Raw genomic sequence first — 15,120 nt, 5'->3', positions numbered from 1 at the left:
GCAGTGGCTCAGTCATCCACCCGGGCAGATAAGGCGTATCATGACTGGGAAGCGTGTGTTGCAGTTGTGTGTAGCTTGCCTGAAAATGAGCAGGAACCTGACCCCCTGTTAGACCTGGCAGTTGCTGCCCAGGAAGGAGGGTCTCTGACAGACACTCGCCGAGGTGAGACGCTGTCTGCAGAACAGCTAGGTCAGCTAGCTGACACACTACACCCGTATCAGGCACATTTTACAGGGAAGCCTGGCAAGACACACCTAGTGACGCATCATGTTAACACTGGCACCCAAACCCCATTGCGACAGGCAGCCAACCGCACCTCCCCAGAAGTGTTAGCGTCCATGAAAAGGGAGATTGATGAAATGCTGCAGCTAGGGGTGATTCAGAGGTCTCATAGTTCGTGGGCGGCCCCTGTGGTCCTGGTTCACCCGATTTTGTGTTGAATACAGGAGGCTGAATGAGGCCACAGTGTTCGATGCATACCCCATGCCTAGGATAGATGACTTGCTGGATCAGCTGGCCCAGTTGCGCTACATCACTATCATGGATCTCAGCCAAGGGTACTGGCAGATTCCATTGTCTCCCGAAGCCCTTGAGAGGTCTGCATTTATCACCCCATTTGGGCTGTTCGAGTTCCTTGTAATGCCCTTTGGGATGAAAAATGCCCCTGCGTCCTTCCAGCGTCTGGTCAATGACCTGCTGGCAGGCCAGGGGAGACATGCAGTAGCGTACCTAGATGACATTGCTATGTTCACCCAGACCTGGGAGAAACACCTGGGATATCTTGATAGTGTGTTGCGCAAGATCACTGGAGCAGGTCTGACTATCAAGCCAGAGAAATGCCAGCTTGACATGAGTGAGGTGCAGTATCTGAGACACTATATAGGGGGAGGTACTCTGTGCCCAGAACCGAGCAAAGTGGAGGCTATCACAGCATGGCCTACTCCTCGGGACAAGAAGCAGGTCAGGTCATTCTTGGGGACTGCAGGGTACTACCGTAAATTCGTACCCAATTACGGTGCCCTTGCTAAGCCCCTAACCGACCTGACCCAAAAGAAGCGTCCGAATCTGGTCGCATGGACGGCAGACTGTGAGCAGGCCTTCCGAGCCCTGAAGTCTGCCTGGGCTTAGTCTCCTGTGCTGCAGGCCCCGGATTTTAAAAGCAGGTTTATTGTACAGACTGATGCCTCTAACTACGGTCTGGGAGCTGCCCTCAGTCAAGTAGATGGGCAGGGAAATGAGCACCCAATCCTCTACCTGAGTAGGAAACTGCTCCCCCGTGAGGTGGCATATGCCACGATTGAAAAAGAATACTTAGCTATTGTGTGGGCATTACAAAAGCTGCAGCCGTACCTCTATGGGAGAGACTTCACGGTAATCACTGACCATAACCCGCTCAGCTGGTTGAATACGGTTTCCGGGAGTAACGGCAAATTGCTGCGATGGAGTCTCACTCTGCAGCAATACACCTTTACCATCCAACACAAAAAAGGGGCAGAGCACGGGAATGTAGATGGACTCTCCTGGCAAGGCGACGAGGTAGACACCGTGGCACAGGGAGGTAGGTGATGGATGATCGCCATCTCCCTGCGCCATTTTTAGGAGGGAGATGACACCCTCGCCATGGGTTACGGCGATTCATCAAAAGCTCATGTCATGACTGTACGTATTTTGTGTGCTCTGTATAAAGTGTGTGTATTATCATAATTTCCTAAAGTATACTCAGGAATGGCTGCTTGCCATGAATGGATACAGTATGTCAAAATTGTATTGCATTAGATAATCAGAACAAAGGACTGTACTTTTGAGCCTGGGAAGGGTGGGGGCTGCTGAGGGAGAGGGGGCATGTGGAACTATAATACTCAGCATTCCACACTGCTAGGTGTTCACTTCTAGGGATAGCTGAGAGCGAAGAAGTGCTCCCCATGTCGGTCTATGGTAGTCTCCCTCCACACAGAGGGCCTGATTCAGAGCCGGACGCTCTGACCAGAGCGCTCGCTCTGAATCAGGGCCGGCCTAGCTTAAAATGGAGTGACCACCCACAGCTTATGCGAGCGGCCAAAAAGATGGTCGCGATGGTCAAAACCATCGTGACTATCGGGCTTGCGACGAGACCTTTGTGGTAGGGTCTCATCTGCCACAAGCCCGGAGTGCTTTTGGCTCTATCAGAGCCAAAAACACTCCCACTGACGTCACTAGTGATGTCAGTGGGGCCGGACCCAGACGGTAGGCGTGCCCATAGGAACGCCTCCATCTGGGCAGCCACGCCCCCGGCAAGCCCACCAAAGGGGGCGTGCTGTCACTCACCATCGACAGCACGCCCCCTTTGGTGCGAGACCCCGAGCGTCGTGCGCATGCGCATTTGGGTAACATCGACCCACTTGCAAGTGTACAGCGCTCGTGATCGGGTCTGAATGAGACCCAGAGGCCCTGATTCAGAGCCGGACGCTCTGACAGAGCGCTCGCTCTGAATCAGGGCCATCCCTCCTACTTTTTGGAGCGGCCTCCTGGCCACTCGCATAGCTGTGGATGACCACCCACAGCTATAGTGAGCGGCCAAAATGATGGTCGCGATGGTCAAGACCATCGCGACCATCGGGCTTGCGACAAGACCCTTGCGGTAGGGTCTCGCTGCCGCAAGCCCTGGAGTGCTTTTGGCTCTATCAGAGCCAAAAGCACTCCCACTGACATCACTAGTGATGTCAGTGGGGCCGGCCCCAGACGGTAGGCGTTCCCATGGGAACGTCTCCGTCTGGGCAGCCACGCCCCCGGCACGCCCACCAAAGAGGGCGTGCTGTCAATCACCATCAGCAGCACGCCCCCTTTGGTGCGAGACCCTTAACGACGGCTTGGCCGTCGTTATCCGGGTTTCACGCATGCGCATGACGGAGCCACCTCCATCGTGCGCATGCGCACTTCGGCAACATCGACCCGCTTGCGAGCGCTCAGCGCTCGTGAGCGGGTCTGAATCAGGCCCTGATTCTCTAAGACTTCAGCGTAAGATACCTTAGGATTCTGACTTTCTAACCTTTACTTATCTGTAATCAATCTGTGCATTTATTATTATTACTATATATATGTCTTGTTTATTTACCTATTTTTCTTGTAATTTAACCCTGGAGATATTTCTCAATAAATATTAAAACTTTGGCCCTCATTCAGAGCCGTACGCTCTGAGCAGAGCGCACGCTCTGAATGAGGGCCGCCCTCCATGAAAATGGAGCGTCCTCCTGGACGCTCGTATAGCTGTGGGTCACCACCCACAGCCTATACGAGCGTGCATTTTGATGGCCGCGATGGTCGTGACCATCGCGACCATCGAAACTGCGAGCCGTAGCCTGCGGTTGAGGTTTTCAACCGCAAGCTCCGGAGTGATTTTGGCTCTATCAGAGCTAAAATCACTCCCACTGACATCACTAGTGATGTCAGTGGGCCGGCTTCTGACGGGAGGCGTTCCCGTGGGAACGCCCCCATCAGGGAGGCACGCCCCCGGCACGCCCACCAAAGGGGGCGTGCTGTCAATCAACATCGACAGCACGCCCCCTTTGATCAGACACAACAAGCGAAGGACTTTCCTTCGCTCGTCGCGTCTGGCGCATGCGCACGACGGAGCTCCCTCCGTCGTGCGCATGCTCAGTGCATAACATCGACCCACTTGCGAGCGGACAGCCGCTCGCGAGTGGGTCTGAATCAGGCCCTTTATCAGCGTTATATCTGTGCTCTAATGAATTCACGTGCCTGGAGAGGCCCATGCTATAATTGCGTAATCACTGTGAGTTTAAGTGAGATTTAAGTGTCTGGCGAACGTAAGAGCGCTATTTTAATACTCTTCGTGGTGGCAGCTTAAGTAAAACCCACGTCACAACCACCCAGCTACGTCAGGTTGGGGTATCTGAGCGCAAGCTGGGCACGGTGTCGTGACACTGTCCTTTGCTTAAAATTAACATGCATACTGTGTTACTAAATATCGATATGCATGCTATCATTGGCGGCATGCATCATATCCAAAATTCGATGCTTGATGCATCCTATCCATTATCTTTACTGTCTGGTATGTCCTTGCACTAACTACATAGAGTCAGGACTTGGCAGCTGGCTCTCCGTCACTTACCTGTAAGATGGGTGACTCCAGCAGGGATCCCGGCTTTCCTGCAGCCCACTGGCAGCTGCACATTGTTCAGTGTTTAGGCCTGCTATGTCCCCAACACTTTACCCTCCAGTTCTGTGTACTGGATGCAGTCATCTTGGGACAGGTCAGCTGACTCCTCAACCATCAATGGCGGAACAGGATTCAGTCATGTGAATCAGGTTACCAATCCCAGTGGTAGAAAAGGCTAAAGTTGGATATATCCCTGCATTCAGTGGCTCCAAGTCTCAAGATTCTATCTTTGAACCGAACCCGCTCACCCCTAGTTCTAACATATTTGATGTCACTGCTGCTTCTTATTCCAGTGAGCCTCCTGTGGCACTCGCTATTCTTCCTGCGCTGCCTGCACTTCAAGTGGGTCTTTATCATTACACAGTGGCACCAGCATTACTGGTTCCAGCCCGATCACCATTGACACCCATTCCAGCCCAGTTAACATCAATACCAATTCCAGCCCGGTAACCTTTGTCACATGCCTAATTGTGTGTAATGTTTGCGACACTAGAAAGAATTCTAATTATTTATGGAAAAAATTGCAAAACTGAATACTTTTTTATCCTCAAAAAAGGTAACTACCTTCTTCCCCTCCTCCCCATCTACAACTAACACATCCAACCACTGCTTACTACATTTCCACATACTATAGACACCTATTAAGCCATGGGCACACTTTATCATTAGAATTGAAAAGTTGGCAGCACATAGCCAAACTTCAGTTAAGGCATACTGACGGAATTGTGGGCTATGCAGAGTTATAAATATGCCCGTTTGCCAAGGGCTCTTTTGTACTAGAGATGTAACCAGGCTCATGGGTGCCGAGTGGGGGGGGGCTGGCACTAATTACCCGGGCCTGGGCTTCCTGGAGGGGCCCGTCGGGGGCCGGGGCCGGCGCCACCCCCCCCTTTCCCCTTCCCTCTTTCATTACGCAGCAGGCTGCACTGAGAGACTGATCACAGCTGATTGCGCCCCCCACTTGCTATGCCCCGGCCTCAGGGGACTCATAGTGCCCCCCTCCCAAGCGTGCAGCGCCACGTCGCTGCAGAAATATAGTTTTTAGTATTTTTTCCCTAAGGGGGAGTGGCCACACCTACCGCGAATAGGCCATGCCCCCCTTCACCCGGGCCTGGCCGCCTGGCCAGGCTTGGAGTGGCCCACTGCGGTGCTGGGTAAATCTCCGGTGGGCCCCCCTGCTTCAGCGCTCCGCTCACATATGGGGCGGAGCACAGTGACAGCATATTTCAATGGTAGCATCAGGGTGGGCAAGGGGGTGACTGGTCCTTTTTATTTGGTTGGCAGGCTGGCAAGGCATAAAACAAATGTAACCGGTGCCACTGCTACAAGTTGCAGCGATCTCCGCTGTCTGTGACAAGCTGTAAACACGGAACCCACGGCTCTCGCGGGAGCTGGAGGAAATTGAACCACAGCGCAAGGGCGCAGGGAGTACGGGACAGTAAGGGAGGAGCCAGCGGCACCAGTGACCAGCAGCCTGCGTCTGCAAGTGTGACAGGCGGGAGACGTGAGACTGAGGTGAAGAGGGAAGCATGATATTGTGAGGAGGCAAAGAAGTGGCTGAGTACAGTGCAGGCAAAGAAGGAAAGGGAGCAACAGTGGGTGAGAAACTAATAGAGAGGTGGGAAAAACACTTTGCTGAGCCCCCGGAGCAGGAGAAGGAGAGGAGCAGCCTGTGTGTGAGGACAGCACTAGCGATCCACATTTTGAGAAATACAGCAATTCTAACTGCAACAGGGGAGCCCCTAGTGACCCTGCTCTGAATGAGGTAGATGAAGACTAACTGCAGCTGATACTCTGAAGCAGAGCTGGCTCTAGGCATTGACAAACTAAGCAATTGCCTAGGGCATGTGGAATGCCATGGGGCATCCAAGCCCATCTAGGGCTGGCGGATTGCAGTGGTTTGTGGCAGGCACTGCGGCACAGAGCACCTGCTGCCTTCTATGGCAGCTGCTACTGCTGCGCAGCGTCCACTGTTTGCTGCTGCTGGGCCCGATCGGAGCTGTCAGTTGAGCTCCGATCAGACCCGGCAGCAGATAACAGTAAGCGGGCAGGCAGCAGCAGAACCAGCAGCGGCGGTTGTGGAGACGGGGCACCTGATTTGCAGGGCTCTGCTAGTTGTTAGGCAACTGCGATCGGAGCTCTCAGCTTCGAATGGGCAGCAGCTGCAGCAGGCAGTTCACAGCCAGCAAGCAGGTCCAGGGAGGCTAGAGCAGACTAGCAGGCTCTGCACAGTTGGGGCAGTGGGCACTGGGCATCAACAAAAATGTCAGCTGGTCTCTGGAGTGACTGTGTTATAAAAATGTTTTGATTAAAGTCAGCCCAGCATGTAGTGAGGAGTGCTGGTGCTATGTGCTGGCCAGTTGAAGAATGATGGGTGAGGCTGTGATGTGTGCTGCTGGGTGATGGGTGCTGTACTGGGAGAGGGCAGAAGGGTTCCATGTGAAGGGTAGTGTGCTGGATGAGGATTTCTGTGTGGGAGAGGGTGTTGTTGGCTGCCTCTGTGATCTGTGCTTGCTGGGTGATGGGTGCTGTACTGTGAGACGGAGAGGGGTGCTGGGTCAGAGACAGAACTAGCGGTAGTGCAGCCGGTACATTGCACCGACCTGGGCCCGCCACAATGAAGGGCCCCGCAGGAGGCAGCAGTATAATGACTCATTTGAAGCCGTTCACCTCTGCGCAGCAAGCCATAACAAAGGAGGATGTCTGGATAGTTGTACATTTTGTGCGTTTAGCATGTGTTTCTTTAACCAAAAAAAATAAGCCATTAACTAATGTGTTATATTTGGTGTCCATGTATAATCACTAAGTTTGGTTATGGGATTATTTGCTAGGTGGCACCAACAAAAATCTTGCCTAGGGCATCAAATTGCTTAGGGCCGGCTCTGCCCTGAAGGATGACCCACAAGCGATTCGGGGAGAGGAGAGTGGCTTCTTAGTGTGAGTAACAACCTTGAAATGTGTTATGTCACAAGAAGGGCGCATTACACCATAAGAATAAGTGATGGGTTTATGTATACATACACAGTACTTGGGGCTTGGATGATCCCTTCTCCCCCGCTCCCCCCTCCCCCTGCTTCCGTAACCTCATTTTGTACAAAATGCCCTATGATACATCTCCCTCATAGAAACTAATAGGACCCAGTATAATGTTACTAATGCCTCATTGCTTACCTTATTAGTGCAGGGGCCTTAATGGTCGCCGGTCTGTGTAAAAAGCTTCCACCTGGCTCTGTCTCTGCTAGTGGCGCCATGCTCCACTAGGGAACTTCTGGGGCAGTCAGATGGATCATGCATCTGATAGAATGAGCCGGGTGCACACGGCCGTATGCGACTGTCAGCAATTTGTCAGTCGTGATGCACCAGGGAGCTCACTATGAGATGCCTGTGTAATGGGTATCCGGGAGCATACAACGGTGGCTGTTGCCAGTTCTATGTGGAGACAGTGGATCATATGTAGCGCAAAGGCAAGCAGCTTGTTAGTTTGTGGTGGTGGGACACAGCGGGCCAGGCAGGATTGCCTCGCAGACCGTATCCATCCCGTGGGCCATATTTTGCCCACCCCCAGTGTAGAGTGAACACAAGGCCCCTTCTACAAAACTTTACGGTGTGATGTTAATCCTTTGAGGTGGCATTTCTATGAGTAGGTTGAAACCTTACTTAAACTACAGGAAAGGTAAAAGTGTGCAGAGTCCCCTAAAGATTTAATATAAATCATAACTTTCAACAAGAGTTTTAGGTTGATGCTAAGAGGCATATTTATTAATTATCATTTATTATTGCCAGTTATCATGGATATACAGTATAAAAAGAATCACATCCAAGGACAGAGGCTCACCCGTCTCAGGGCCATATTCAATTAGTTTCACACCCGCAATACTTTTTCGGATGCTGGACTTTTCGCCTACATCACATGTTTTGCATGCGGAAAAGTATCGGGCGCGCTCCCGCTATTCGCTGTATTCAATTAGAAAGGAGGCAAAAACGGCACCCGGTGAAACTGAAACAGGCGAAAAGTCCTGTCAAAAATGGGGAACTCAGCCTGACACCCCCCAAAGATGCACTAACATTGGGGATCACTATAGATGCCCCCGATTAGCCCTATTGAAGGTATTTGGGGTACTTAAGTTGTGTCAATTGGTACCAATTAGCGCATTAACAGAAGTGGTGAAGAATAGCATTTTTCGTGAAAATAAGTAGTCCCAGCAAATTTTGGGTACTTGAAAATGGGTGCTAGCATATTTTTAAGTTGCTAAAGTGAAGATTTAAATGACGTACAAAATCCACCTGCCACAAGCACCTACCATACAATCCAAAAAACACCTGCCCCATACTTGGGGACCCCCCAGAAGTCTATTTTGCTAGTTTTTAAGTTTGTTTCCCAACTTTGAACTTTTTCACCTCCAAAATGAAAGTACTTTTTAAAAAAAAAAATTTGACACAGTTTATCTTTGGGGGACTGTCCCAAGGGTGCAGGGGGGTTTCCCGAAGTATGCACCCTAAAACAGCAATTCTGCACTTTTTTTCGACTGCTATTCATAGGCGAATCTTTTTCCCCTATTACATTGCATTGAGTTTCCGCACTAGCGAAAAGTCTTTGGAACTGAATACGGAGGAAACTTTTTGCATGGCGAAATGACGTCACTCGCGATACTTTTCTACAGAAATGGCCTTATGGCGGCTAATTGAATACGGGCCTCAGTTGTGTAAGAAGTGAAGTGATCACTAATATGATCACCTCACTTCTTTTTCGGGATCCTGCCGCAATCTGCTGACCAAGCATATGCAGCCAGTCATTGCCGAACCCTCTCCTAGTAAATTGTGCGTTATGTAATCAATAGGCTACAATGCCTAACGCTAACTTACACTTTACACTTTACAGAGCTTGGTAAATTCAGCAATAAAGCAGTTCCCATAGAAACCTATGGGGGCTTTTTTTGTGAACAAAATGGGGGGAACGCAGCAGTTCTCATTGCTATCTGCTGTGATGCCCCATACACACATAAGGGAAACTTTATATTTGCAGAAATCCCACAAATAAGATTTAATAAATATGCTCCTAAACCTCTATTGTGGTACTTAGTCAATGGGAGTTTCCTCCACTCACATTATTATTATTCTAATAAAGGGGACACAGAGTATCACTATTATACTCATGTTACAAGTCCAGTCCAGCACTTGTCTCCTGCCAGTATTCCTCCTGCTCCTGACCATGCTTCTAGGTTGCCGGTTGCTAGGAGACCAGACGTCAGAGGATTTCATATGTTTCCTCCTAGTGTTGCCTGATTGGCAGCTGATCCTATTTGAACTTCCTGGACTGTCGCCTATAGAGTTTTCATGTGGAACTATTGGTTATGCAACCTGCTTTCTGTGCATCCAGACTTCCAGCTATAATTTGTAAATGCTGTGTGTATTCTGCTCACTGGCTTCTAAGTGACCCAAGTACCCTGGGTTCAAGCTTTGCTGTCTGCAGAGCCCTACAGGCCATACAGCTACCCTGCTTCTACATCCCGTTTCAAGCATCGCTGTTTACTAGGCCCTCCAGGCCATACAGCAATCCTGCTTCTACACCACGTTTCAAGCATCGCTGTCTACTAGGCCCTCCAGGCCATACAGCAATACTGCTTCTACACCACGTTTCAAGCATCGCTGTCTACTAGGTTCTCCAGGCCAATAAACAATCCTGCTTCTATACCACGTTTCAAGCACCGCTGTCAACTAGGCCCTCCAGGCCATACAGCAATCCTGCTTCAACACCACGTTTCAAGCATCGCTGTCTACTAGGCCATCCAGGCCATCCAGCAATCCTGCTTCAACACCACATTCAAAGCATCGCTGTCTACTAGGCCTCCTGGCCATTTAACAACTTTAGTTTGGACTGTAAGTCTACAGTATATTCTATTGTCCTATTGTTTCAGCTCCTTATTACATCATGGACATGTTGTGTTTGTACTGGCCCTCCTGGTCCACCATATCATTTATGAAGTAAACTGCCATTATTCTAATATTCTGCTTGTGACTGTTCTTCTATGTGCCACGTATCTCCAATACCTCCATCTCGGTCCTAGCAAATTGCTAGAGGATCGTAACAACTAAGTGAGAGCACAGGTTATTATTAGACTAAAGGGGGCACAGATTATTATTGTTCAGCTAAAGGAGCACCAATAATATTCGTTACAATAAATGTGGCACAATTATTATTCTACTAAAGCAGACACAGATGATTATTATTAAAATAAAAGCAGCCAAGATGCAATTTATTGGATTAAAGAGGGCAAAGTGCCATAAATCTTAGACTGCATAATACTATGCCATGTCCGATGTGGGATGGCCTCAACCATCCAGTTGATGACCACACTTACCCAAGGGCTGGTCACACACCTTATAAGTGGGCCCCTGCCATTGTATTCCCCTGGTGGGCCCTTTACGCCCTAGTCCGATACTGGATATGGCTATTTTTGGGGGGTGTGGCCCAATCACATGAGGTGTGACCAAGGTACATATACACATTTTTTCTGTGCATGCAATATAGGTGTAATTACAACACTGAGCTATGGTCAGCCCTGCACCAGCCCCTATATGAGTGAGCATCAATAATGGCAACATTTGTTTTTTGACATTAATCAAAACTACTGTATATGTTTTAAATGGATATATTGTAAACCAGTGGCAGCATTTTGTGTGATCATTCTTTACACTTGAATATGAGAAAGAAGAGAATACAAGCTATGCATTGGTCATGTCAAGTCCAGGCATGTCGTATACTCTGACACGTGCACACATACCAAGGTGATACAACCAGCTCACTAATCAGAAACAGTCACACAAATATTAGCTGTTTTCTGGGTGATTCTTGCTGATCTCTTAGCTCCCAAATGGTCTTGAGGCATCCATAAACAAGGTAAGTAATGGTTATGTAATGTTCTACAAGTGATAGACAATGTATTTCAATTGCTTAATACTGGAAATATATACTTAGGCATATGAATAATGTATGTGCTAATTAGATATAAAGACATCACATTTTAGTTTCATATACATTTTATAGTATATTCAACAGTAATACTATAATGCAGTGGGGAATAAACTTATGCATTTAGTAAGCAAGCATATATGTAATGAAGCTGGACTGAAAATACTACAATTTCTCATAACTTATAGCAATCAATCAAAAATGTATTTTAATCTAAATATTGTACTAAATCATTCAAAGCTGATTTCTGTTATATTATGGGTTATTGGAAAAAGCTATACTTGCATACTCTCACAGAATGGCCAGGAGGCTCCTGGTCACCTGGAAAAGTGGGCAAGTCTCTCGCACCCCCCTCTAGCCGCTTGCAACCCTCCCATTGCTGCCCGCTGACAGTAAACAAGTGGGTGGTCTAAGGGGGGGGGGGGTGACACAATTTGCACTGTTTCTCGGTTTTGTATACTGGGGCGCAGGTCCACGATGACTCAATCATGCCATCACGCTGCCTGCACAGCCTACCTTTGCGGCCTCCATGCCCCCTCTGTGCCATCCTGGCAGCAAAGTCTGCAAATTTGGATAAAGCACAGTGTATATTGCAAACTACTTGCAAGGTGTACAGTATTAAGATTTGTAAGTTCTATTGATTAAATAGTTGCATTAATTTAGCCATTCAAAGTGAAGAAGGGAGAACAAGAAAATGATTTTTAAGTTTGCTTTAAGAAAAGAGAGATTTGATTTGTCCTTTTGATATTTTTATAAGAATTTAGTTGTTTTAATATTCAGATATTATGGCACATCTACAACATATTTTCTGTTGTCTTATCACTCTGCTGTGTGTTTGGTACATCTGACAAATTAGCAGCCCCCATAGAGAATTAGAGATATCTGCTGCAGTCCCAATTTGTTACATTCAAAGGATCCATAATATTTGTAGATGCCCCCTTAAAACAGGTGTTATATCCTGCAAATATTATTTATCCCTAAATAAGCACCCATAGATGTTTACAGAACATTTGCAAGCTATCCTATGTTAATGAGCTGCTTTATAATACAGAAAGAAAGGAAAGAATGGGTGGATAATTGAATGTAAACCCTGAACTATGTAAATGTAAACCCTGAACTATGGCCAAAAAGAGTAAAAGAAGTTTTATGAACCATTATGCATTTAACTAGCATATTGCTATCTGTATTTGGCTTATAGATCTGCTTCCCCTTCTTGATCATCTGATACAAACTAAAGGCTCATACACGCTTAACGATATGCTCCATGAGCGATTTCTTTAAGTGTTATCCCTTGAACTGCCGGGCTCAGTGTCGGGAGTTCAAGGGATACCCACCTTGTGTAGTGTAGCAGCGGCATTACAATCACAATGGATTAGCATACTATTGCAGTTGAACTGCGTGCACAATTGCTATTGCATTCGCAGTTGCGTACGGTAGCAAATCAGGCCCATTATGTTTTAAACATAAAATAGATATTTTGGCTTTTATCACAAATAAGTCTATGATATTATATGCTAACTTTTTCAGCTACTGGAAAGACCCTGTATTGCAACAAAGTTTCTAAGAAGGATTAGTAACATCATTATCCTATTGTTACTTTTTGACTACTGAGATAGGTAGCTGTGTGCTTTAAATAGATGTTTAACGTTGTGCTGACTGCTGTTAATGTTTGTAAAAGGGCATATATATTATTTTGATGTTTACTAATAATTTTTTTATATGTCTAAATAAATAACTTATTTTCTCTAATGGTATATGTACAGTAAAGGGGCAATCCAATTAGCCTTGAGGTGGTGTGAATCGAGTGTGTTTTGCCATTACAACAGCGTTGAAATCCCGGCACCGCATCTCGCTCAGGCTGTACTCGCTCAATTTTGTATGCAGCCCTATGGGGCTGCACAGTTTTGAGCAAGTTCAGGCTGCTGTGAAGTGCGCTCGTTGTTGTGGTGACTCGTACCCACGAGTGTATCGTGTATAATTGGATTGACCTCTAGGTGTATTTCATTAAAGCAGGGCAGATTTCTTTTTATTTAGTGTTTTCTTTTTTGAGGCTGACAATTCCTCATTATCTGGTGCAGGTGTGACTGATAAGGTACGCTTTACATCATCTATGTGGGAACAAGTGCTTAGTTTGTTTTATGTATATTTACTAAAGGCAAAACTTACGCAAAAACTGTCCAAAAACCCGACTTTAGAACATCGGCCCAACATTCAATACTTTTACATGGATGACTATACAAACTGGATATTTACTATGCTCTCAGCCAATCAGCGCTTCCCCCCATTCATTCTTATGAGAGTGACCATCAATAGCCTGCCATTATGTGCAGGGATGTATTAATCCGTGGCCGGGCTCCACGGCTTTCAGGTATTTTGGGCCCCATCCGGCACTTCAATCTTTCACCCCCTTTCTGCATGTTAAGTGGGTCTGGTATACTTTAGTGGAAAAAGAGCAACAGTACAGTATATTGTCTAATACAGTGATGCCAGAAGTATGAATTAAGCAGAGTGTGTGGTATTTAAGGCAATAATGGAGTGACTTGATTCAGTATACTGTAGAGTAAGGGGTCTATTTACTAAGCAGTGATAGTAGACAGAGTGAAAAGTTATAAGAAAAAAGTTATAAGGTGCCAGCCAATCAGCTCCCAACTGTCATCTGTGTTTGAAAAATGACAGTTGGGAGCTGATTGGCTGGCACCTTATCACTTTTCACTCTGTCTCCTAACCCTGCTTAGTAAATAGACCCCTATGCCTCTGTTTAGATTGCTAAAAGTAGAGACACAGTGCTCCAGACAATCAAATTAAATGTACATTAAATTATCAATAATGTTCAGTATAGAAAGACTGTTATCAGAGAGGTTATTGGCAATATAAGCTGGCTCCTTTAGGGTGCTCCACTGTCTGTATTCCAAATAGTGGTGATATCTCCCTGTGGCATATCTGCAGTGTAGCGTCTACTTATATTGCAGTCACACACTGGGAATGGGATTGTAAGATGATCCTTGCTGAGGGGGCCTCTTCCAGTATGGTGTGCACTCCATACATTTCCCTCACCCTGAAGGTGGTCCTTGTGCATGCGTCTTGGCGGTGTCCCGCACTTTGCACTTACCAGTAGGCTGCAGTGTCCGTCCTGGTGTGTGCACTTTGCATCTTCACCCAGTTGGTTTCACCTCTATGCTGGGGTATCCTTGCTCTGTACTTGGTGGTGGTTCTCTATTAAGCAGCCGGAATCCCCGGAAGGAATCTCCAGTCCCTGTGTGTGCTGAGGTCTGGAGGAGAGAGAACTTCCTCCAGGTAGCTACGGTGCCAGCAGCTGTGATGGCAGTGGTCATGTATCCACTCATGGAGGTGTGACAACCCTGACTATAGTGTGCTATTGGTCTGCTGTGTCCCCCCCCCCATTATCTCAAATAAAACCTCAGCTGACTACGAGTGTGCCTTGCAACTTCTCCGAGGGCCGCTAGGCTTCAGCCTTTTTAAGCCTTATGAATAATACAGCCCTGATTACACGCTGGTACTATACCAAGTGTACAGTACAGTCTGTTTGGCTTTCAGTCCTGGCCTGGTGGCTCCCTGGGAGTCCTGATTTCCATTAGAATTCCAGACCTGCTAACTGGTTTGAGACTGGTTTCTGCTGTGGGAGGGAAACTGAAAGATCAAAACTGACAGCATTTAGACCTGCAAAAACCATTGTACATCGACGCTGGGTTTCAATTGAAGCAGAAACTCGACAGATTATAAATTTCCCTATTCTGCACTCCTAAGCGACGCTGATAACGTTTCGACCTTTAGTAAATGTACCCCTAGGTCTCATCTAATACTTTTTAATGGGATGCGGTTTACATCTTCCAGTTGCATTTTGGTGGACAAACAATTCAATGTAAATTGTTTAAAAAAAAAAAAAACACTAAAAATCTACTGATGCTATTTCATGGTTAAGTTAGGCAATAACCGTTGTCCAACAGAAAGTATTTTAGGAGTAAAACAGAAAAG

At 47.2% G+C, this 15,120-nt stretch overlaps 1 protein-coding gene across 1 annotated transcript in view; it reads left to right on the top strand.

The window, feature by feature from the left end:
• The first annotated feature begins 10,973 nt into the window (after positions 1-10,973).
• The window catches only part of LOC148511392 (collagen alpha-2(VI) chain-like), a 313,628-nt gene continuing 309,481 nt past the window's right edge, over positions 10,974-15,120 (top strand). Inside the window, exon 1 of the mRNA XM_088442276.1 lies at positions 10,974-11,055. The gene's annotated coding sequence lies outside the window, so the exon portion shown is untranslated. The remainder of the gene's footprint in view (positions 11,056-15,120) is intronic.

Source organism: Taudactylus pleione, unplaced genomic scaffold (genome assembly GCF_031769625.1).
Source record: "Taudactylus pleione unplaced genomic scaffold, aTauple2 ptg000309l, whole genome shotgun sequence".
Taxonomy (NCBI): Eukaryota; Metazoa; Chordata; class Amphibia; order Anura; family Myobatrachidae; genus Taudactylus; species Taudactylus pleione.
The sequence above is the reverse complement of the archived record's forward strand: the minus strand, read 5'-3'. Positions and strand labels throughout refer to the sequence as shown.